Raw genomic sequence first — 24,855 nt, 5'->3', positions numbered from 1 at the left:
TCTACTCGCTTTGACAAAGATTCAACCTCTTTACATTTCTGCTTTTCACCATGTTTTCTAAAGACACAAGAAAAGGGGATTAATGACGCTTAGGATAATATATGCGAATACCAAATGATATCTAGTTTAGAACATAACACATAACACATATACTTTTACACAATTAGAAGATTGCACTAAACATATAGATACACAAATGTTTCAATAGGACAACCTATTCATTCCCAAGGAATTTACCCAAAACTTTTGATTCAAAGCTACACCGGCCGAACGCAATTCCAATCGGACTTTCAAGGTCATTCAACAAGGGTACGAGTCTCTAACGCTCAACATCTCAAGCTATAACTCATCATATTTCACTATTTCCATAATTTCACGTAACTAACGAACAACATCATTGTCAATTTAATATTCCACAGTCTAGCATACTTTCAAACAACAAACTCCAATAAAACCTTATGATTTTCTTGCGAGATCAAGACTTTATGACGCTCCCAAACTTTTATATCTCCACACTGTAGCTATGCACATATACCTAAATACGTCTAGATACAAACACATACATGGCTTGAATGCATTCCTAAGGTTTCATTCTAAAAGAACTATTGCTTTGAAGGATAAAGTGCATGTGAATGAAGTTGTGATTTGATATCACTTTGTCACAACCCCATTCCGCTCCAAACAAGATAGTGTAGTGATCGGCCAGTAGTCGTAGACTACCAAAGGCCTAACTTTCAAAACAAGTTGGACTCTTAGGATAATTGGGACAAATTTTTCATTTACAAGTGCGGAAACCATTATTTTCTTATATTGAGTCCATTTGAAACATCCATTCAAAGCAATGCATAATATACGAAATGGGAGCATACATTTCTCTTGGATTATCGTCTTGTATTATTACATGATCCATACAACAAAAAGTAAAGTACATCACTTACGACAAAACCTTACAAAACCAACACGAATATACAAGATTAGTTTCTAAGCAAACTTTTCTTTGTAACCGTGCTCTTCGTCACCTACATATATATAAGGGAGAGGGGTGAGCCATCTATATTACATGGACTTCGGTACGAGTATCGGGTGTGAGTGTGTATCCAAGTATCAGATCTTCATAAATTTAAATCTTATAATCTTGGGATACATAGCCATAATTGGATATGGGTCCGAAGACACGTCATATGCACATATATATTGTATATTATATAATATTCTCGGATGAGATGTTGTAAATTATGTGGAATTATACTAAAAATTAAATAGGATTTAGGAAAAATATGAAATTTCTATATCTAAATCATATGAGAGGCTAAAAATATTGCTTTACTAACAAATGTGGGTTTCTTTTCTTCATGTATTGTCACAAATTAAAGGATCTGAGTGTCTAAATTGAGTATGAATGTCGGACACATATTCCACATCTTTACCTATGTTATATTCGGTGGAAAGGGGTACTGTCGGGGAAATAGAAGAGTCCATGTAACACAGTGAGCGATCGTCCAATGAATAGTAATATAGTAAAGCGGTGATTAAATGAACACCGATGAGCTTTATACAATATAGCATAAAATCATAGTTTAAACATAGCTTAACTTGAGCATGACAACACAAAGCTTGACTTGCAAACGTTTACATGGAGATGAACATTCCAAGAACAAGTGTCAAAAGCATGCATTGAAAGGTCCTACGCATTCAAGGTTTAAAGGACATGAAGTTGGGCTGAAACAGGGTGCCGCATGTGCTGCAGGTGCAGTGTGCAAAATGAAGTCTGGAAGGTCTGGCTGCACGTGTGGGATAAGTGTTGCACGTGCGGAGGTGGTTGTTCAAGAGTTTCTTGTTTGAGTCTGAATTTCTCACCCTTTACTTGTCTTTCTCCGTTTCTTACCAAGGTTTGAAAACATGGTTTTAGGCTTGCAAAACTCTTGAAATTTACATGAATTGATGAGAGTAAAGCTTTAAACAAATTAAGAATCATAAAAATGACTTAACACAACAAGACTTACAACCTCTAGCTTGTTCTTTTCTCTATTTCTTACTCAAACCCTTCTTTCTCTTCCTTTCAAAACATTAAATTAAACTTGGAAAATACTAGGAAAACATGTAAAATCTTGAGGACAAAGCTTGAACAAGGGGAGGGTAATCAAAACAAGGGTTGAAATAACAAGAATTCAAGTTATCTTGCTTCCTCTTTCATCTTATTTCATTTTCTTCATTTTTTTCTTCATAACTTTCTTACTAACTCGTTGATTCTAACTTTCAATCTTAAGTGATAGGAGGGGTTTCCATGGAAGATGAGGGTTCAAAGCTTAACTTAAGTGATCAAAGATGGAGTTCTGGGGAGATTTCTTCAAGTTCTCCTCCTCTCTTTCTCCTCCTCTTCCTTCTCCTCTCTTCTACGTTCTTCTCTTTCTTTCTAGTAAAATCTGATTCTTTTCTTGTTTTATATCATTGGTTTAGGTTAGGGACAAAAGGATTGGAAGACAAAGAAGGTATGGGACAAAAGGGTGGTGTATGTATGCATCACCTATTTGCTTGCTTCATCAATTCCTTAATCTCCACCATTAATGTAATTAATCAATCTTAGTTATAATATAATTAATCAAGTTTAGTCTCTAATTAATTGAGGTTTAGCTTAATTAATCTTGATTAAGCTTACTTAATCTTAATTAATGCTAATCCTGCTTAATTTCCAATGAAATGTCATTAAACTCTATTCATTAGATTAGGATCATTAAGCTCCCCACTTAAGGTTTCTTAGGTGATCTAAACATTCAATATTCACTTCAAAATCAATCCCCTAACACTATGTCTTTTATTAACTTTCACACCAAGGTTCTACTTCCAAATTGTCTTAGGTTTTTCATCAATCATAAACGTCCTTAAGTTCCTTTTTCTTAGGCACTCTTCCTCAAGGCTTTCTAACTACTCGTTTGTATGCTTTACTTTAAGTATTCTGTATAATGAAATAGCTAACTTGACTTAAGACATTCAAGGTAGATAATAATGTAGTTATGGTACGTGGCATTCTTTGGGGTGTTACAATTGAACCCTTAGGAAATTCACGGTGGCCAACTAGGCTAGGCCTAGTTGATTCACTAAGATAGTTGATTTTTGCAAGATTTTCAAAGAAAAGGAATCATGGTTAGCATATTTATAATTTGATGCATGGAGTGGAAATCATTATGATATCAAGATAAGAAATGGGTATGTGGAAGTTGTTAAATTGAGATTCAAATCATGAATCACAAAATTTTGGAGACAATTTTAAAAAGAGCAAGAAAAAAGAAAAAGAAAAACACAAGTAGATGTGGAGATCGAGAATAAAAGTAAAACGAAAAATTAGACATTTAGGCTCAAAAAGCTTGTTTGTGGTGGCTGTTGGTTTTGGGCTTGAACAATGGGCTTTTAAAACCATTTCCTCTTTGATTCTTGTGGATCTAGGCCCGGCGTAGATGTGAACTCAAGGACACTTCTGCTGTGTTTTTGGGCTTTGCCGAGCGTATTGAGAATTTGAGATCTTCATTCTGAGTTGGAACAAACTGTTAATGGGTTGGTAAGACCCATTTTGCTGCACAAACGTAAAAGAGGATCACTTGTCAAAGAGAGAATGTAAAGGTGGTATTACACAAACAGAGAACTGGTGTTATGGCTGATGTGGACTGAATGTGGACAAATGTAACAAGAAATAGCCAAAATGAGGCGCTGTTAAGTGAAGAGAAGCAAATTTGATTACTGCTGAAGAAGGCAGTAGTACAGCAGGAGAGGCTGTAACTGAGCATAAAGTAAGAACTTGAAAGCTATTGAAGAATGGTAATGATTGCTGAAGAGGACTGGACTGGAGTCTTTGCTTTGCTCAGAGAGAAAATATGGAAGCAACTTTTCAAGGTTTTTCTTCCTGGAGGTTTAAAGACTTGAAGGATTTACACTTAATAGAGGAGAAGAACCCTCTATTAAAAGGAAGGAAAAGAGAACCATTCTGGCTTTGACAGGACTGGTTTGGTTTGGGTTGATAACAGATAATATCGTTTTAACTATAAAGGAAAATGGAATCTTATATTCTGATAGATGTTGAAATTTGAATTGACTATCTGGAATCAATCAATGGGATGGGAGGATAGTATTAGCCCCCAAAGGTTGAGATAATGAAATGAAAGTTTCAAGAGGCAGCTTTTTATAGTTGGATTCACTCTACTTGCTTCATTCCTGATTCTGTACATTTGATTAGTTTATGCATCTTTTTCATTTGATGGTTTCTATATTGTAATGAATTGGTAATGCATGCATATGTTGCTCTTCGGTGACAGTGAGATACACTACTAGAAAAAGGGTATTTTGCTCCACTTTGTTTTTTTTTTTTTTTTTTTTTGCATCAGCTAGTTTGCAGTTGCAAATAATACATACACATTAACGACTGCACGTGTTTTAATGACAGCAATTTTGCGGTTGCAAAAAGATAGGGCAGTTGCAAAAAGATAGGTTGCCAGTCACACATTAGCGATGGGTGAAGTTTATTTATTATGATTTGGTTTCACGCTAGTCCTTATTTCTTCCAACCATTTCAACCCTAGCCACCTCCTCAAATCTGCTCTCTCTCCCTCATCTCTCTCTGCCTCCAATTGCGTCACCGCCGTCTCCACCTTCGATCGCCACCAAAGCTCTCTCTAAGATTGAGATGGTGAAGAAGTGAGTCCCTGAATGTCTCAGCAGGTCTCTTTGGTCCAGCGCTCGTCCTCCTCCTCCTCCTCCACCGCCTCATGAGTCTCGCCTCGGCAATGATGACACCAAATCTACCTCCACCGCCACTGCCACCGCCGATTCTTCTTCTTTGTCCAAATCTGCTGCCTCTTCTGCTGCCGTGGAGTCTCTGGTTCAGGCCCTTCGTCTGATGTGAGACCGGAGCCTCCCGAAGTGGAAATCAGAGATCCACTGAGCAATCATAGTGATAGTGGCAGCTCTGGGTGTACTTCGGTTGAAGACATTTATCGCCAAGCTCAGCTTTTACAAGAGGTTAGCATAGATCTCTCTATATACACACATACACATACACATTTTCATATTTCTGTGGTTTTATGTATGTAGACTCTGTTTATGTCTATGATTCTTTACTCACTCTAATTTGTATTTTTCATTTAATCTTATGTTCTCTACTTAGTTCATTGATGCGTGTATCCTTCAATTTAAGCCAAGGTTTTAAAAAGCGGCCGCAACCGTTACGTAACGCCGTTACGTAACGGTTTTGGCGGTTACCGCCACCCGTTACGGCCGCTTTTGCAGTGTGATTAAGATTCACAGGTGTGTCGGTCGTAGCGGCTGCCGTAACGGTACTGTAACAGCCTGTTACGCACCGTTACGTAACGGTTCCAAACTGTTTCTTTCGAAAAAACACAAAAAAAAAAGCTAAAAATGGGAGAAGAGGGATAGAGAGAAGAGCGAAGATAAAGAGAGAAAATAGAGGAGCAAGAGATAGAGAGAGAGAGAGGAGGGAAGATGAAGAATATGGTATTGATTTGTTGAAGTTGTAAGACCTATGCTATTCTATTCAGCTGCTATCACTAAACCATTTTGTTTGTGTGTGTATATCTATATATTGTTTGAAAATAATAATAATAATAATAAGCGTGGTCATTATCTATTTGGCTTGGTTAAAATATGTATATATATATATTTAAGCTCTTATTTATTCTCTTACTTTTGTCATTGTTTATCTTATATATATAGTTAGTGATTGATTTTTTGTATAATATAAAGTCATTAATTATTAAAATAAAATGTAAAAAACTCAATTTATAGTGATTTAAAAATATGAAAACTTAGAAAATATGAAGAAGAAGAACTCCGAAAATATGAGGAAGAAGGAATATATTTCTGTTATATTCAAAACTTCTTATCTTACAAGACCAAATGACACTCCTTATATAGGAGATATTATAAACATCATCATAACCCATTATATGCCACTTACATATTATATATTACCACTATCTACCACTATCATATTATATACATGCCACTATCTACCACCAACACCACTATCATATTCTATACATGCCACTATCTACAACCAACACCACTATCATATTCTATACATACCACTATCTACCACCAACACCACTATCATATTCTATACATGCCACTATCTACCACCAACACCACTATCATATTATATGCATGAACACAATTTCCAGCACTCCCCCTCAAGCTGGTTTGAAGATATCTTCCATAGCCAGCTTGCTAGTCAGCTTATCAAATTGCTTCTTGTGTAGTCCCTTCGTTAGCACATCAGCTAATTGTTCACCTGTTGGAAGGTAGGTCATACAGATTATGCCAGCATTGATTTTCTCCTTGATGAAATGTTTATCCACTTCTATATGTTTTGTGCGATCATGTAGAACTGGATTATGAGCTATAGATATAGCTGCTTTGTTGTCACAATAGACCTTCATAGGTGTCGGGTGAGAAAGCTTTAATTCTTCAAGAATTCTTTTAATCCACATTACTTCACAGATTCCATGGGCAACAGCTCTGAACTCTGCTTCTGCACTACTTCTAGCTACCACATTCTGTTTTTTACTCCGCCATGTAACTAGGTTCCCACCTACAAAGGAGCAGTATCCGGATGTTGATCTCCTGTCTGTAACACTTCCTGCCCAGTCTGCATCTGTGTATACTTCAACTTGAAGATGTCCATGTTTCTTGAATAGTAAGCCTCTCCCTGGAGTTCCTTTCAAATATCTTAAGATCTTATAAACGGCCTCAAAGTGCTCTGCCCCTGGTGAGTGCATGAACTGACTTACCATGCTGACTGCAAAGGCAATATCAGGCCGCGTATGAGACAAGTAAATCAATTTCCCTACAAGTCGCTGATATTGTTCTCTCTCTTTGACTTTTAATGTCAAGTTGATGTAGAGGCCAATCTGAATTTACTGCAAGAGATAACAGTACTCTGATGGAATTTATTTTAGCAACAGGAGCAAACGTCTCCTGATAGTCGATCCCATAAGTTTGAGTGAAGCCTTTAGCTACCAGTCTCGCCTTGTATCTCTCAACGCTTCCATCTGCGTTACATTTTATCGTAAACACCCATTTACACCCAACTGTTTTCTTGTCTTTGGGTAGATCAACTATCTCCCAAGTACCACTTCTCCTTAAAGCATTCATCTCCTCCATGACTGCTAATTTCCAATTCGGATCATCCAATGCTTCCTGTATATTCCTTGGAACAAACAAGTGTGAAATCCTAGATGTGAAAGCTCTATGGTTTTTAGACAGTCTTTGATAGGAGAGGTAATTTGCAATAGGATGTTTAATGCAATTTCGGACACCTTTCCTAATTGCTATAGGTACATCAAGGTCGGAAATAGAAGGAATAGGATTACCTAAAATTTCGATGCCAGAACTCGGGTGGACATTCGGGTCATTAGGATGGACATTCGGGTCATTATTCCTCAGATGAAATCGCTTCCTAGTATAAACCTGAAGCTCAGGATTTAGATCATTTTGTAGTACTTCTCCCCCTAAACAAGAATCTTCTTGACTAGGCACCATAGAACTTGGTTCTCCTAAGTGATCATTATCAGACAGATGTGGTTTTTGTGTAGGATAAATGACATTGGGGAGCGGGATAGAAATATCCCAAAAACGGTCTTCTACTCCACTTGTCTCCCCCTGAAGAGAAGTGTTGGGGAAATAGGATTTTGTTTCCACAAATGACACATCCATACTCACATGAAATTTCTTGTTTTGAGGATCGAAGCACTTATACCCCTTTTTGTTTGAGGAATAACCCAAAAAAACACATTTTATAGCACGGGGGTCAAGTTTTGAACGAAATTGACTGGGAACATGAACATAGGCAGTACATCCAAAAACTTTGGCGGGTAAATCAGAAAACAACCTCGTGTCAGAAAAAAAAGTTTTGAGACAATCAAAAGGTGTTTTGTATGTTAACACCTTTGTAGGCATCCTGTTTATCAAATAAGAGGCTGTTAAAATTGCTTCACCCCATAAATATTTAGGAACATGCATGTAAAACATTATAGCACGTGCTACTTCAAGTAGATGTTTATTTTTTCTTTCTGCAATGCCATTTTGTTGAGGGGTATCCCGACATGTAGATTGATGAAAAATCCCATTTTTTTCCAAAAACTCACCCAACTGCTCATTGAAATATTCTGTTCCATTATCAGAATGTAAAATACCAATTTTGGTTTGAAATTGGTTTTCAATCATATTGTAAAAATTTGTGAATAAATTTTTCACGTCAGATTTTTTATTCATCAAATAAATCCAACATAAGCGGGTATGGTCATCAATAAATGTAACAAACCATCTTTTACCAGAAAGAGTAGTGATTTTAGAAGGGCCCCAAACATCACTATGAATCAAATAAAAAGGTTTTGAAGCCTGGTAAGGTTTTGGCAAATAAGTAGAGCGATGAAATTTTGCAAAAATGCAACTTTCACAATGAAAAGAAGAACAATCAATCCCTTTAAATAATTCTGGAAATAAATGTTTCAGATAAAGAAAACTAGGATGTCCTAGCCTATAGTGCCATAGCATTATTTTTTCTCGAACAGAGATTGAACTGGTACTATTAAAGCTCTGAGCTTTTTTATTACTAACAGGTACTTCATCAAAGTAGTAAAGACCTTCAAGCATCCTAGCACGCCCAATCATCATCCCCGAGTTCTGGTCCTGAAATTCACAATGGGATTCAAAAAATGTAACACGACAATTAGAATCCTTAGATAGTTTACTGACAGACAAAAGGTTACAGGCTAAGTTGGGGACGTGAAGAACAGCATTGAGATTAATTTTCTCAGTTAGTTTAATAAATCCTTTTCCTGCAATAGGTGAAAAACTACCATCGGCTATTCTGATTTTGTCATGACCAGAACAAGGGAAATAGGTACTAAATAAATGGGAAAAACTAGTCATGTGATCGGAGGCACCGGAATCTATGATCCACGGAGAGAAGTTTAGGCAAGAGAAGGCTTTAGGATTTCTACCTGTTTGTGCCAACAAAACACTAGGAGTACCGGTTGAGGAGTTGGATTTTATCAGCTTTAAGAGTTGATCAATCTGCTCTTTGTTGAAGGGACCTGAATCGGCTTCATTAGCGGTAGGAAAGCCACGATTCTTCTCTCCTTGTTTGCTGCTTTTCCAGTTGACAGGTTTGCCATGAATCTTCCAACACGTTTCGCGTGTATGGCGAGGCTTGTTGCAAAAATCACACCAGACCCGTGGCTTATCATCAAACCTGCGCTGGTAATTTGCAGCCTTGTTGGCCGCAGCATCGCTAATTAAAGCAGAAATTTCAATTGATTCACCATTACCTTTTTTCTTAAGCATGACGCTCCTTCGGCTCTCTTCCCTTCTGACTTCGGCAAATACTTCGCCAATGGATGGGAGAGGAGGTCTGCCAATAATTCTTCCTCGCACTTCATCGAACTCAATGTTGAGGCCGGCAAGAAACTTGTAAATACGGCTGTCTTCCACAGTTTTCTTGTGGTGGTTGCAGTCGTCAACCGATTTCCATTCGTATGTGTTGAAGATGTCAAGATCCTGCCACAACCTTTTCAACGAATTGAAATATTTGGTGACGGAATCATCTCCTTGACGAATCTCTCCCAACTTCAAAGTTAATTCGAAAACTTGAGATTGATTTCCTAGGTCAGAATACATCTGACTAACATTATCTCACAATTCTTGTGCAGTAGTATAGCACATGTAATTAGAGCTTATATCTTCCTCCATGGAATTGACCAACCATGTCATAACCATGGAGTTTTCAGCGTCCCAATTGTCGAACAGCGGATCATTAACAGCAGGAGCCTTCTTGTCACCAGTGATGTAACCGATCTTTCCTTGCCCACGGATATACATCCGGACAGATTGTGACCAGCGGAGAAAATTATCACCATTTAGGCGGATGGTGGTGATTTGGACAGAGTGAGAGTTGGACGTTTTCACCGGAATGGCAGCGGCAGGGGTTGAAGTGGTTCCGGACGTGACTTCCGACATGGCTATGACGGTTTTAGGGCTGCTGTGTTTTTTGTTGCTCTGATACCAACTTAGAAAATATGAAGAAGAAGAACTCCGAAAATATGAGGAAGAAGGAATATATTTCTGTTATATTCAAAACTTCTTATCTTACAAGACCAAATGACACTCCTGTAAGAAATAATGTATAGAGAAAGAGAGAGAATAAATTGTATGTATTATTATTGATTGATATATTGATCTATGTGTTATGTATTACAACTCCTATATATAGAAGAGAAGGTGGTAGTAGGTGTAATGTAGTGGAGGTGGTAGGTGAAGTGGGTGCTAGTGGAGATGGTAGGTGGAGGAGTAAATTGGTAAATTCTAACAGCCCCCCGCAAACTCAAGGAGGATAGAAACTAACCAACTTGAGTTTGGAGAGAGGAACAAAACAAGAAAATACATAAAAAATAAAATAAAGATAGGAGACACTGTATGGTCGTGTCAGACCGTTGGTGAAGACACTGGATGGTGGTGTCATAACGTTGTAGAGGACACTGTATGGGGGTGTCATAACCATGTAGAAGACAGTTTATGGGGTCATGTCGGACCGATGTAGTAGGACAGTTTACGGGGTCTTGTCGGACCCTTGTAGAAACTAACCGGAATCAATGTCGGGACAGTTTACAGAGTCTTGTCGGACCCTTGTAGAAACTAACCGGAATCAATGTCGGGACAGTTTACAGAGTCTTGTCGGACCCTCGTAGAAACTAACCGGAATCTATGTCGGGACAGTTTACAGAGTCTTGTCGGACCCTTGTAGAAACTAACCGGAATCTATGTCGGGACAGTTTACAGAGTCTTGTCGGACCCTTGAAAGGACGCACCCTCAAAAGGTGTGCCCAATTTTTTAAAAGGCGTGCCATCAAAAGGCGTGCCCAATTCATCAAAAGGTGTGCCGGACATGATGGCGAGGCACGTGAGTGCCTTGGTTGGCGTGCCCGTTTGTCGTCTGGCGGCAAGTGGCGCGCGATACGCGTGGCTGCCTCGGCTATTTAACCAAGACGAAGGCTGAGGCTGAGGCATAGAAAAATTGAGAGAAACCTCTGAAAAATCCTTCGTGTGGCTGAGAGAGTTCTGAGAGAAAAACGCTGTAATATTCTGTAACACTCTGTTGCCCAGAAAATGGCGTCATCGTCTTCCCGCGGGTTGCTCACCCTCTTTCCCGACCTCAACGAGTCAACAAGAGAGAGAACTGGTGCGGTGGCACTGGAAACTCAACCAAGCGCCCCGGAGTTTACTCCGTTGAACTTTCCGATGCGGTCGGTGGAGCAAAGAATGGCAGTGCAGTCGGATGTGGAGGCCAATCAGTATACTCTGAAGGCATGTGTGGAAAGCATGACGGCGGTCACAAACTTGTCGCACCGGCTGCAGAGTAGGACAAATGAGGTGCAGCATGTAAACGCCCAACTGGCTCTGCTCCAACGCATGTATAAGGATGCGCGAGCAGAGATAAGTGTGCTAAAGGCGGAAAACAAGGAGATGAAGCGGAAGGCCACCGTGATGTTTCGATTTGGAGGTCCACCATATGCTGCAGTGGAGGAGCAGGGAGTAGTGATCATGCCCAGTGGAGTGGGAAACACGGAGGCAACACCGGCAAGGGCCGCGCAGGACGGAGGCAAGAAGAAGAGACCGGCGGCAGAGTAGAGAAAGGAAAATCCCACTGTGGGTGTGGTGGTTTTTTTTTTTTTTTTTTTTTTTGTTTTTGTTTTTGTTTTTGTTTTTTTTTTTTTTATTTTTTTTTTATTTTTATTTTTATGGTGTAAAATGCTGATCGGGGTTGATCCCCGGCATGAAGAAATGACAAGTTTGTAAAATGTTGTTTTTTTTTTTTTTTTTTTTTTTGTTTTGGGAGTGTTTTGTTGAAAAAAATAAAAAATAAAATGAAAGAAAACAAGGGAGAAAGAAAATAGATAAAAAATATTTATAGATGGATTATATGAAAAACATCAGTGCGATTGTTTCAAAAATAAAGTGGGGTATTTAAAAAAGAGGAAAAGTGACTTGGAAAAAATAAATAAAAATAAGTGATTTTTGAAATCAAATGGAGGAGAGAGAGGGACAAACCCATGTGATAAAGTGGAGAGAGAGTCGGTGAGTGGAGTGCAAAAGGTGAAGGAGAAATGATGGATTGAAAATGGTTTGGGTCAAAAGTGGACACTGTTAGTGGGGAACATGAGTGCATTGATTATTTGATATAATAATAATAATAATAATAAAAATAAAAAGTTAGAACAGTTGGAGAGAATGAGTGGAGTATGGTAAGGGTTTCATCCAAAGCCAAAATTCCTGCAGCGAATCACTTCGCAAATCCTAGCATGAGCTTTTTCTCTTTCCAGGCTTATTCATGAATTTCCTGGTGATTTCAAGAGCCTCTGGTGGCATTGTGGCAGAGAACACCCCAACCTGGATTTTGGGTGGCAGCAACTGAGAACACCCCAACCTGGATTTTGGGTGGCAGCAACTGGAAAATATCATAGATCTGATTTTTAAAAACCTCGTGACAGCATTTCATCAGCTTCATCCAAGACAAACATTTTGATGTAAACATGGCGAAGTGATTGTCTCCGCAACATGTCAAACACACGACCAGGAGTACCAACAACAACATGAACCCCACTGGAGAGAATGCGCTGATCTTCGCGCACACTAGTCCCTCCAACACAAGCATGAACCTTCACACTTTGCTGGGCAAGTTCAAGAGTGGGTGGAAGAACCAAAGCTTGGCACTCAACCAAGCTATAATCTAGCTGCTGCAGAATTCCAGAGTAGAATGTTGCAGTGTTTCCAGTTCCAGACTGTCTCGTCATATGAGGTGAAGAATTCTTCTCCATCAACCTCACACATGACTACAGTTGCACAAATCTTTGTTGATTTTATCAGCGGAATAGGTTGAGGTCCGGCGGGCGGCTAAGGTGAGGTTGCCGCCCGCCGGGGAAGCGAAAATACTAGGTTTTAAACCAGCTTTGATACCATGTAAGAAATAATGTATAGAGAAAGAGAGAGAATAAATTGTATGTATTATTATTGATTGATATATTGATCTATGTGTTATGTATTACAACTCCTATATATAGAAGAGAAGGTGGTAGTAGGTGTAATGTAGTGGAGGTGGTAGGTGAAGTGGGTGCTAGTGGAGATGGTAGGTGGAGGAGTAAATTGGTAAATTCTAACAACTCCTTATATAGGAGATATTACAAACATCATCATAACCCATTATATGCCACTTACATATTATATATTACCACTATCTACCACTATCATATTATATACATGCCACTATCTACCACCAACACCACTATCATATTCTATACATGCCACTATCTACAACCAACACCACTATCATATTCTATACATACCACTATCTACCACCAACACCACTATCATATTCTATACATGCCACTCTCTACCACCAACACCACTATCATATTATATGCATGAACACAATTTCCAGCATGAAATATATTGGATCATATTTAAAAATTTATAAAAATTGATCAATATTTATTTTTAATCCAATAAATATGATCATGGAAAAAAAATATGTGTATCGGTAAGTTTTTTTCAAATTGTGTGAAAAATAAAAAAATTCACGGTTCCGGTTACCGCAACTGTTACACTACGGCCTTTACACCCCGCAACCGCAACCGCGTCACCGCCACCGTTACGGCGACCGCAACCGCTTTTCAGAACCTTGATTTAAGCTATTTAGCTAAGGTCAAGGATCTCTCTCTCTAAATATATTTATCACTTTATTTAATTTTATGTTTTTTTGCCATTCCATTGCTGTTTCTTTTCTTCAATTTCTTCAATCTAGTATAAATTAGGCCTCTATTTGGTTACGATGAATTGTTTATTGTTTCTATTGAATTAGCGCTTTGTTTTGTGTTTTGGATTTCTAATTTGGATTTTTTATTTGTGTTTTGAATATCCAATAAAGATGTCAATTGTAGGGTTTTGTTTTTAGTGTGATTTGATTGGCAGAGTAGAATGAGGTCTCTTATACACCTGATCAAATTGTACGAATATGCTGTTTGATTACCATGTGTTGTGAAATGAATAAACTTTTTATGAAGTCAATGGATGAGTGATAATGGCTTCAAAGTCCTTTTATGCTGTGTTTGGTTGGGGATTTGAGGATGGATTTAGAAAGGAAAATGGAAAAGATAGGTGAAATGTGAATAAAATATACCCACATTTCATCTTATTTCACACACATTTTCCCTTTCCTTTTCCAAATCCGTCTCCGAATCCCCAAACCAAACACAGCATTAAAGAAAAATATGCAGTCAAGGTTCTAAAAAGCGGTTGGGGTTGCCGTAACGGTGGCGGTGACGCAGTTGCGGTGTGTAAAGGCCATAGTGCAACGGTTGCGGTTACCGAAACTGTGAATTTTTTTATTTTTCGCACAATTTGAAAAAAACTTATCAATACGCATATTTTTTTGTCCATGATTATATTTATTGGGTTAAAAATAAATATTGATAAATTTTGGTAAATTTTTAAGTATGATCGAATATATTTCATATTTTTAAATCGCTATAAACTGAGTTTTTTACATTTTATTTTAATAATTAATGATTTTATATTATACAAAAAATCAATCACTAACAATTATGTGCCTGTTTGGCAGAAATTATTTACAGCTTATTTCAGCTTTCAGCTTAATTTAAGCTATTTTGATGTGTTTGGTTTAACTTATAGCTTATAGCTTATAGCTTTGTGGAAGTCAGAAATCAGCTTATTCTTTGAGTAGGGCAGGAGATGCTTTAAGAATAAGCTGGAAATCAGCTTAAGTTGAAAGTTATAAGCTATAAGCTGTTTAGGCATAAGCTATAAGTACTTTCCCACAGCTCTACCAAACAGGGCTTATATAAAAGATAAATAATGACAAAAGTAAGGGAATAAATAAGAGCCTAAATATATATATATATATACATATTTTAACCAAGCCAAATAGATAATAACCACACTTATTATTATTATTATTTTCAAACAACATATAGAGAGACGCACACAAACAAAATGGTTTAGTGATAGCAGCTGAATAGAATAGCATAGGTGAAGCAGCTTCAACAAATCAATAACATGTTATTCATTTTCCCTTTTCTCTCTCTCTATCTCTTGCTCCTCCATTTTCTCTCTTTATCTTCCCTTTTCTCTCTATCCCTCTTCTCTCATTTTTAGCCATTTTTGTGTGTTTTTTTCGAAAGAAACAGTTTGGAACCATTACGTAACGGTGCGTAACAGGCCGTTACGGCACCGCTACGGCAGTTGCTATGGCCGACACACCTGTGAATCTCAATCACACTGCAAAAGCGGCCGTAACGGGTGGCGGTAACTGCCAAAACCGTTACGTGACGGCGTTATGTAACGGTTGCGGCCGCTTTTTAAAACCTTGTATGCAGTAAAGTTGTTGACAAATTCTCATCAGATGAAAAAGTTTGAGCTTGCAGGCCTTTCCTATGCTTTCAATAATCACTCAGGACATATCCTTACTTACTAAGAAGCTACATTTGAGCTGTAAATTATTATTCTTCTCCTTCTAGTTTTATTGTCAAATTGCACTGTGTTTTATTGTCAAGCTATATTTGGGCTGTAATTCTACATTACATATATAGTAGAATGTTTTCAAACTTTAGTGGGTTCGATTGAACCCTCTTGGCAAATTCCTATTTTTTGAATTAAATTGTTGGTCCTAGATTTCAAAGCATTGTTGACTATGACTTTCTCTGTTTTGACTTTTTATTTGGCAATTTTGTTTTGGTGAAAGTAGTTTGTGGCCCTTTCAAGAGTTTCATATGACAAATTTGAGTGTGGACTTATTGACAATGTCCAATAAAGCACCTACCTAACTGCTTCCTCTTTGGCACCTATCACTCTCGACAGAAAATACCAAATGTTATTTAAATAATTTATGGTTTTAACAAGTTCATGTCTTTGAGTTTTGCCATTTTAATTTGCTTTGAAATTCTATGTTCTTAAAATCTCTTTTTAATGCTGCTAAATGGTCACACTATCGTTAAGAAATGTTATTGTGAATTATTTTTTAAAGCACTTTATTATCATTTTATTCAGTGGTCTGTTCCCAATCACTTTATAATTCCATTATGGACCGAATTCTATATTCTGAAGATTCTTATGCTCTATCTTGTAAAAAATCCAACGGATTTGATGAGGTATAATTCAATTATCTCAGTCTTCAGTTTTATGGCTCTATTTAGTTGGATATGGATATTTTCCTAAGAGTGTACTTTTTTTTTTCTTCTTTTTTTTTTTGGTGGGGGGGGGGGGGGGGGGGGGGGGGCGGGGGCTGAAGAAGTGAACTTGGTTCGATTTGGTTCGAATTTGTGCCATTTGTTCTTTCTTCTTTTTCTTTTTTTTTTTTTGGGCAAGTATAGAGAAAATCTGAAATTTGTCATTCGTCTCATGCAGATCAAACTGTTCTATGAGGATTTTGATGAAGGATTTAGTGGTTTCAAGATGACAACCAGGTTTTGCGAGCTAGTCCCAATGGTCCCAAAAGGATCAAAGGTTTGTTCATGTTCTGTCATTGTTCATACTAAAATTGTTTTTCCATTTATCCTCTCTAATTTATACGAATTATGTGCAAGATTTTTCCAATAGAATGTCTATATTATCTATACTATATATTAAGCAAAAAGGGGTTTTTAACCCCCAAGGCCTGTGGGAGCTCCAATATCCCAGTCTCAATTTTCTAAATTTTTTATTAAAAAAAAAAAAAACTCAACATTTATTGATTTGGTCAAAATTCCCTAATCAGCATTTATTAACTTTTTTCAATCCACATGTCTTTCCACATGCCTGCATTTATTAATTTGGTCAAAATCACCTGATCAACATTTAAAATCTCTCATACAAATAATTATAGATACAACCCGTGTATAGTTACTGCAGTACCCTTTTTAACTTCTCCCATACACTATGGTTAGTGATAAGATTGTTAAATTATTTTTATAAAAAATCTTAAAAAACATAATTTATATATTAAAAAAAATCTAACACAAATATTAATATCTACAATTATCCCGTGCATAGCACGGGTGATAGGCTAGTTGTACTTAAAGAGAATGTCTATAATTTTTGGGGGGGGGCTTGAATAACAAGTGCTAGAAAATACAGGATCCCCATCAGAGGATGGTGCTGGCACTGACGAAACTCTGTGGTAGTGCCTAATCATTACCGAGGAAGGTAAACTACAACTCAGATCTAAATCTAAAATAGTGATGTATTGGCAAGGAATTTTGGTAGTGATCAAAAGCTTGTTTGTCTAATTATTCTTTTTGGTAACATCAAATGTGCTTTTCATTTTCCACTTAGAAGGGTTTCCAGCTGGGTTGTGAAGTACTATAGCTGCTTTTGTAAATTAAAATTTCCCAAACGTTGGTTTTCCTCTTGTAAATTAAAATGTCTAACCATTTCATGTCTTACTCAGTTTCTTGTTGGACCAATAATGTATGTCTATTCAGTAACCATGAGGTTGTGTTTGAATCTTGAATTTATAAAGTCAGAAGAAATAAAGAAACTGTGAGGTTGTGTTAGAATCTTGAATTTATGGAGTCCAAAGAAAAAAATAAATGGAAAATAGAAATAAAATAGAAGCGATTTTAAACAAATGTCGTCTTAACTTAATGAAATTTATGTGGGAATCTGATTTTCTTTTTATTTATGTTATGTAAGTATATAGTGCGGGATTAAACTTAAGACTAGCTAATATTGTGATTTCTCTTCCATCCTCTTCACAGACATGCTGGAAATACATTGTGGTGTAAGTATATTCTGGCAAACCACATACCTCATATTGTATTATATTCATATTATCTAACCTGGAAAATTAAACCTAGGGCTAATGGTTCATTTTTTGGTATTAATTATGTCTTGGTCATTCCTTTGTGCTGTAGGGTGCTCTTGAGGCAATCAGAATTAGCTGTGCAGGGTACCCCACTAGACGAATGTTCTATGAGTTTCTCCTCCATTTTGGTGTTCTTTCTCCAGAAGTTTTGCATGGAAAGTAGGTTTCACTTGTATTCTCTTGTTTTCTAGTGTTTAATTTAAGGATCAGTATGGATCTGCTTTCAAAAAAAATTCAGCTACCTTTTGTATAAGTTGATTAATTATGGCATGCCCCATGATTTGTTCTTCTGTATTTCTTTCTTGATGCCTTGCTCTTATTCTTGTTCCTCTTCATTTGTTCTTTTTGTTGAACTTTGATTACTTTTGGTGCAGCTATGATGACAAGGTTGCATGCCAGATGATTCTGGATAAAATGGGCTTGAAAGGTCATCAGGTAATCATGATGTTTCATTGAATTTATTGTCCTGATCATGCTATTTATGCTGGCATTTTCAGTTGATGTCCAAAGTGACTTTCAACTTCTGCCACCTTCAAGTAGTTGCAGAATGTTTAGGCTTATGTTTAAAATGTTTATTTTCCTTTCTGTTTGGGGTTTTTGGGTGATGATACAAAATTTACTCAATTTTTTAGCTTTTTCTTACTATTGTGTTTTGCTTAACTGTCTATTTAAAATCACTTTGATGTGATGCAATTTTACAAATGGGATCTGAGAACTTCTATTTCATATTGTGACATGAGCTTGGCTTGGCAGATAGGCAAGACAAAGGTCTTCCTGCGAGCTGGGCAGATGGCTGAGGTGGATGCGACTAGCTGAGGTTCTTGGAAATGCGGCCAACAAAATTCAAAGGCAAATTCATACTTACATTGCTCGCAAGGAGTTCATTTCAATACGTAAAGCTGCTATTCAGTTGCATTCATGTTGGCGTGGTAACTTTATGATTCCCTTCTACATTATGCCTTTTTGAGTTTGTTACTTTTTAGTTTTTCATTGAATGTTCAGTCTTACATGTGAGATAAGTGTAGCATTGTTGTTCAAAGAAGTTACTGTAAAATTGCTTAGTCATTTCTTTAGGTTTTGGGCTTGGTGACTTAGGAATTCCTTGTCGGCAAATTACATTAGAAGTCTAGTTATATTGGAAGCATTAATGGATGAAAACGTTTGGTGTGCATATATCTGCAAGTGTTTAGGGTGTTGACAAGTAAATGTAATTTAAACTCATATATGAATATATGACAGTAGTTAAGCATCCTTGGACGAAAATTGTACTAAGATAGGTGACCTCCTGGGATTACAAAATGTTGGATAGCTAAGAAACAACGCGTGTAGAAATTGAGTGTAGATGAGATGAGAATGCTTAGGTGGATATGTGGTAAGACTAATGGCATTTTTTAAAACAACATGAAGGTAAGATGATGCCCATATCCGCGGCGAATGTTATAAACATCATCTGAACTTTTAACAGTGTTTTTTCTGGTCTATTGTGGCACTTTTGAAACACCACTAATTCTGAAGTTTCTGGTATTGACGTAGCATTTCCCTTGTTTGTAGTCCTTTTTTTTTTTTTTAAACTTCAGCTTAGTCTGGTAGTGATTTATATATATATATATAAATTTTCTAAGTTCATGCTTGTGCACAATGAGAACAACTCACATTCTGACTTTGTTTGAATGGGAAATAGTATCCTATAAAACAAATAAAAAAATTAACTTCAGAACTTGACTTTGATTGAATGGAAAATAATAGTTTGTTATCTTATCTGTTTTGATATTTATAGTAAACTAAGAATCATTCAAAACATAATTTAGGAAGATGCATATATTTTAAATCTAATTGTGCTTTGTTAATGTTTTGGTTTTGAAAGTCTGTAAACTTAATCTAGACTTGGTTGTTTTGTTTGGCTCAGTACTTTGAAGTTTAGTTCCAAGAGATGCATTTCGTCAAACAATTAGGAATCGTAACTGTTTTCCTATAATTTCTTGGCAACCAAATGGAAGTCTACTCTCCTTTATTATGAGTTATATGAGTTTCAGGTTGGGAAAGCTGGTGGAGTGAAATGGAAAGCAATTTCTAAATCTGGAAGATCTACTTTCACTTGCGAGCAACAACCAAAATGAATTTTGAAAGTTGTGCTCAAAATTATTATGTTAACTGTTTTGAATCACAGTAATCCATATTGAGGTGCTCCACGTTTAGCTGATTAGTCCATTTCTGTTGAAAGTGTTGTAGTTTATTTTTTTGGTTGATATTACATCCTTAGAACTGATTTTATTTTTATGTTTTATTAATTATTTTGTTTGTTTTGTGTTTTTTGAATCATATGCTCACTAACTGCTATTTTCTTGTTGCATATTGGAGAAAGCTCCTTAGGTGGCAAAGCCTACGAAGAAGAAGGCAGATATGAGAAAGCAATGGAAGAGTTTAACAGCAAACTCGTAACATTTTTGTCACTGTTTTATATCATCATTGTCTAGCTTGTTGCTTAATTTCACTTCCTGAATGCTATTACGTTTTTCACCAAGTTTTGTGCTTATTTTGATTCTCGGTTTTTTCCTACATTTTTAATTTATTATTATTATTATTATTTTGAATTATTAGAATGGCAATGGAGAATTGAAGGCTGCTGAATCTGGCAAATCACATTTTGAGGTCCACGATGAAGCTGAGCAGGAAGCCTTCTTAGGTATGGCTTTTAATCAATTTCCAGTGGTGTGTGTGTGTGTGTGTGTGTGTGAGAGAGAGAGAGAGAGAGAGAGAGAGAGAGAGAGAGAGAATCTTTTGTGCATAAGAACTAGGAATATTGCTTAATCTATGGATGGTACATCATACGTGATTTCCCTTTCTTTCTTAATGTGATCCATTTGTAGAAATATATAATGAGTAATGCTAGAGACTCCAAAATTTTTACCAAAATTTCTACCAAATGTCTCACATAAATTTGGGACCCATGTAGAAATTTTGGGATCTCTAACATTTTCATATACAATTGATCATATTTGTATACATGTTTTTGGAAGTTTATGACTCTAGATCAAATGCATCACATAACAATAAATATCACAGACAGCAAGGAACTGTTTAAATGCTCTTGGCCAAATGTGCTTGGAGGCAAAACTTTCAGATTGGATAATCTAGCAATTCAATCTACTAATGGGCTACTTGATTTGAGAAGGCTGGTGTTATCATCTATTTGCAGTGATGCAAATGACTTTTGTAATTCTTTGTTATTGATTGACTGAGTTTATTTCCCAAATTCTTCATTGCTAATTCTTGAATTACATAGTGAATTCTGTAACTCGATATCACTAGGTAGTGGTAATGAACTTCTAAATAGTGAAGTCAAATTTCTTGTTGTTGCTTCCTTCTGGTTTAACCTATGCTAAGACACAGATTATGTTCATTTTTCAATTTCTTTGGTTTATTCATTAATCTGATTGGATTGGGTGACCATTTTCTTGTCCATTTATTTGTGCAAATTATGAATTGGCATCTATATTTTTGTAATTTACTCCAAGCAAAAGAATTTAGAGGTCACTTTTTTTTGTCTTTTGACAATTTCTTTTGAAATAGTTTTATTTTGATTTTTTTTTTTTTTTTTGATTCAAATGAAGGTTAAACAGAAAGAGTTTAGAACAGACTTAACAACAAAGGGAACTCAGTCCCTCCTAGAACTAGCAGCCACCATGTCTGCTACTAGTGCAGAATGAAGAGCATTGGGTGGCTCATCTAAGAAAACAAAATGCTCAGATTGGCTGGCTCCTATGTTGGCGAGAGCATCAGCGCATTTGTTGGCTTCTCTTGGGATGTAAGAAATTCTGCATTTGCATCTTCTCAGGAGGAAGTTGGCATCCTCAATCAAGGCTCTGTAAGGACAAGAACTGGCAGCACCATCTGAGATCAGCTGCCTTGTTTCTTGGGAATCTGTTTCAAGCTCAGTTTTATTTTGATTATTTCAAGTTAAACTAACAAATTGAAGTGCATTAAATTTTCAAGTCAAGTTTGATATGTGTTTGCAGGTTTTGTTGTGGGAGTAGTTGATATGATCGAGTAGGTGATGTTTGGAGCCAAATTGAGATTATGTTGCTCTTTTTTTTTTTGAGGACTTAAATTGTTTAGTAGGATGTATTTTAAGAATGGTTAATGGATATTTGTTTTACATATATGAAAGTTTATATTTTGTTTGCACACTATATGTGTGTGTGTGAATATAGGTTAATATTTTTGTTATAAGTTTAAATTAATTTGTTTTTTTTGTTGTTTTTCATTAAAAAAATTGGTAAGTGCTTGCAATTGATTTTATTTTTTGTAGCAAACGCATATGATTTTTTTTTTTTTTATAATAAATAATTATTTGCAATGGTAAACAAATGGTTGCTAAAAGTTTTTTTTTTTTTTTTTTTTTTTTTGTGACGACAAAATAGTTGTCACAAAAAGTCATTTAGGTAGTCATAAATAATTTGTAACTACGGCTCTACCCGTGCAAAAAAGTATTTGTCACCTCACATTTGTGTCCCCCATTTGTGGTCGCATGGCCATCGCAAACGGTCTTTTATGACTACATTTTTATTATTTGTGACGGTTTGTGATGATCACAAAAGTACTTTGTTTAGTAGCAATTATCTATATTAGATATTCTAAAAATAAATTAGTGGTTGGCACACGTAATGTCTATACAATTCAAATAATTAAAAATAAAATAAAATATTTATTATATATTATGTGTCACTTAAGTGGTAATAGTCTTCTTCACTACCACAAGGCCTAAAGCAAAATTTTATTGCGAGGCTTTTTATATTTTAAACTTAAATGTAAATAATATTTATTATTTTTAGTAAATTATATCATGTAAAATTCATGTCTCTTCGATTCTCATAACTAAAATTTGAGAATATTTAAAGCATTTAGCTATGAAAAAAGAAGAAATTAAAAGTGTCAAAAGTTATCAAATAAATAGAACTTATAAATTCAAAACGAAAACTAAGAAATGTTGGTAGAACCTATTTTAAATTGGTGGAAGTTCTTTTAAAGTGAGCTTTTTTTTAATTATATATTATAGGTTTTTTAAAATTTATGAAGCTCTTTTCAATGTGAACTTTTATTTATAATAATAATAATAATAATAATAATAATAATAAAGTGTTCATATGACAAATTTATACCAAATTGGTACATCTTTTTACCAAAATTTTTAAACTTTTATTATACTCATGGGAGTCTATATATATATATTTTATATTTTCTGATGTTGATTTTGTGGGGGCCTCTGCCAAAGTAAACTTATGAGAAACAATTGAGTTTTATTAGATAAGAAAATTTTGGAACTTTTGCAACTAAAACCATTACTTCAATTGCCTAAGGATTCAGTTGACAGTATGAAGAGAGAAGGAATAGATAGATAAATAGATATATTTAGGTCTAGTTTGGTATGTTAAAAAAAAAATCAAAAAGTTGTCACTATTCACCAAAAAATATATTAAAAATTTAATTTTACATACAAAATTATAAGACAGATCTGACCGGTTCAGATCTGTGGTTGCGTTTTTTAAGAAAAATTACACAGTTGGATGCAATTTTAACACACTGTTGTTCGGCCCGTGAGAGTCTATCACGGGTCCTGTTTTGATAATCTGAACTATTCAATGTGTAGAATTCATCGAGTACTATATGTCTATGAAAAATCACATTAATCGGATATCGCTAACTATATGAACAAATCAGTTTTGTATAAAAAAATAGATGGTGTTATAGTTAACGGTTGAAAAAAAAAATAATCTGATCAAATAGTTATCGATATCCGATCAACGTGATTTTTTACAGGCATATAGTACTCGACGAGTTCTACATATTGAACAATTCAGATTGTCAAAACGGGACCGTGATGGCCCCCACGGGCCGAACAACACCATCAGTGCAAATGCCCGAAAAGTAGCCAATCATTTCTTAGCATCACTTCCACTGCGCATATAGTACGGTTGTACAACTCACCCTCCTAATATTTTCCTACACACTAATTTATACAAATTTTAATATACATTTTTCCATAAAAGTCAAAAAGTTAATATAAACAACTATATTTTTTTCCTCAATTTTTTAGTCCAAAAAGTTAAAAAAGTGTACTTATTTAGGACATCCCAAACAACCCCAAACTGATTAATTTGTATTACTATGTGGTAAAAAGTACACTTAAATGATAGGTTGGATCCTTGTCTTGGTTGGGATTGTAGGCGGTATAATTCGAACGGTTTAAAATAGAATTATAAATTAAATAGAATTAATCAAGGTTCTTCTACTATTTTTAGTAATGGAAGATATCCAAATATTATTTTTTGATATCTAAGATTCCTAAACTCACACCCATATATCATATCAGAGAAATTTGACTCTCTCTCTCTCTCTCTCTCTCTTTTCGATCTTCATTCTATTCAAACCAAACTCTCTCTCTTTGTGCACATTCCGATCTTCACCTTCGCCTCTATCTCTACCATGCCGTCGAATCAGAATCATGGCTAAATATTGTTGAAAATCTGTGGGTAATTTTACAGTCAGTTTCAGTAACTTATAAGTTGAAACAATTGAATCGAGCTATTGCAAGAAATTTAAATCTCAAATGCAACAACGACCCAACTACTTGTCCTTCTTATCCTTGGTTTGTTCATTCATGTCAAAAGAAGAAAGTGCTGCAGATAATCCAAAGATAGCTGATTCTGTCTCACGGCGAAGAAGTTTCCATATTACTGGCCAAGTATCATCACCAGCTCCGTCTAAAAGAGCATCCACAGGTCCTAATAATGCCTTGTTCAATTTTTTCTGCAAATTTTTAGTATTATATGTAAGTTCCTTACAAAGAAGATCGACTAATAAAGAGACAAGATTCTATAAAGTTTTTGAAATTCCTAGATATATCCAGTTTTTCCATTTGCATGTATAACTGCACTTGA

At 35.8% G+C, this 24,855-nt stretch overlaps 1 protein-coding gene and 1 long non-coding RNA gene across 25 annotated transcripts in view; one reads left to right on the top strand and one right to left on the bottom strand.

Moving 5' to 3' along the window:
* The window catches only part of LOC114304749 (uncharacterized), a 200,618-nt gene that overhangs the window by 5,766 nt on the left and 169,997 nt on the right, over positions 1-24,855 (top strand). For 4 of the 24 annotated variants that reach the window (XR_014335575.1, XM_082878331.1, XM_082878330.1 and 1 more), the window contains 8 exons: positions 4,433-5,007; positions 16,480-16,578; positions 17,188-17,256; positions 17,967-18,076; positions 18,292-18,352; positions 18,671-20,352; positions 20,516-20,600; positions 21,529-22,106. The gene's annotated coding sequence lies outside the window, so the exon portion shown is untranslated. Of the gene's footprint in view, positions 1-4,432; positions 5,008-16,352; positions 16,385-16,479; positions 16,579-17,187; positions 17,257-17,810; positions 17,834-17,966; positions 18,077-18,291; positions 18,353-18,657; positions 20,353-20,515; positions 20,601-21,528; positions 22,107-24,855 lie in introns of those variants that run through there. The other 20 variants (XM_082878345.1, XM_082878347.1, XM_082878342.1 and 17 more) reach the window with 20 other exon arrangements.
* Positions 11,900-13,214, bottom strand: LOC145795181 (uncharacterized). Its single transcript, XR_014335579.1, has 2 exons — positions 12,488-13,214; positions 11,900-12,450 (listed from the first exon to the last, which is right to left on the bottom strand). It is a non-coding gene; the product is annotated as an uncharacterized LOC145795181 (long non-coding RNA).

Source organism: Camellia sinensis, chromosome 7, assembly GCF_055761805.1.
Source record: "Camellia sinensis isolate YWXY chromosome 7, ASM5576180v1, whole genome shotgun sequence".
Taxonomy (NCBI): domain Eukaryota; kingdom Viridiplantae; phylum Streptophyta; class Magnoliopsida; order Ericales; family Theaceae; genus Camellia; species Camellia sinensis.
This window is presented reverse-complemented; position numbering and strand designations above follow the sequence as displayed.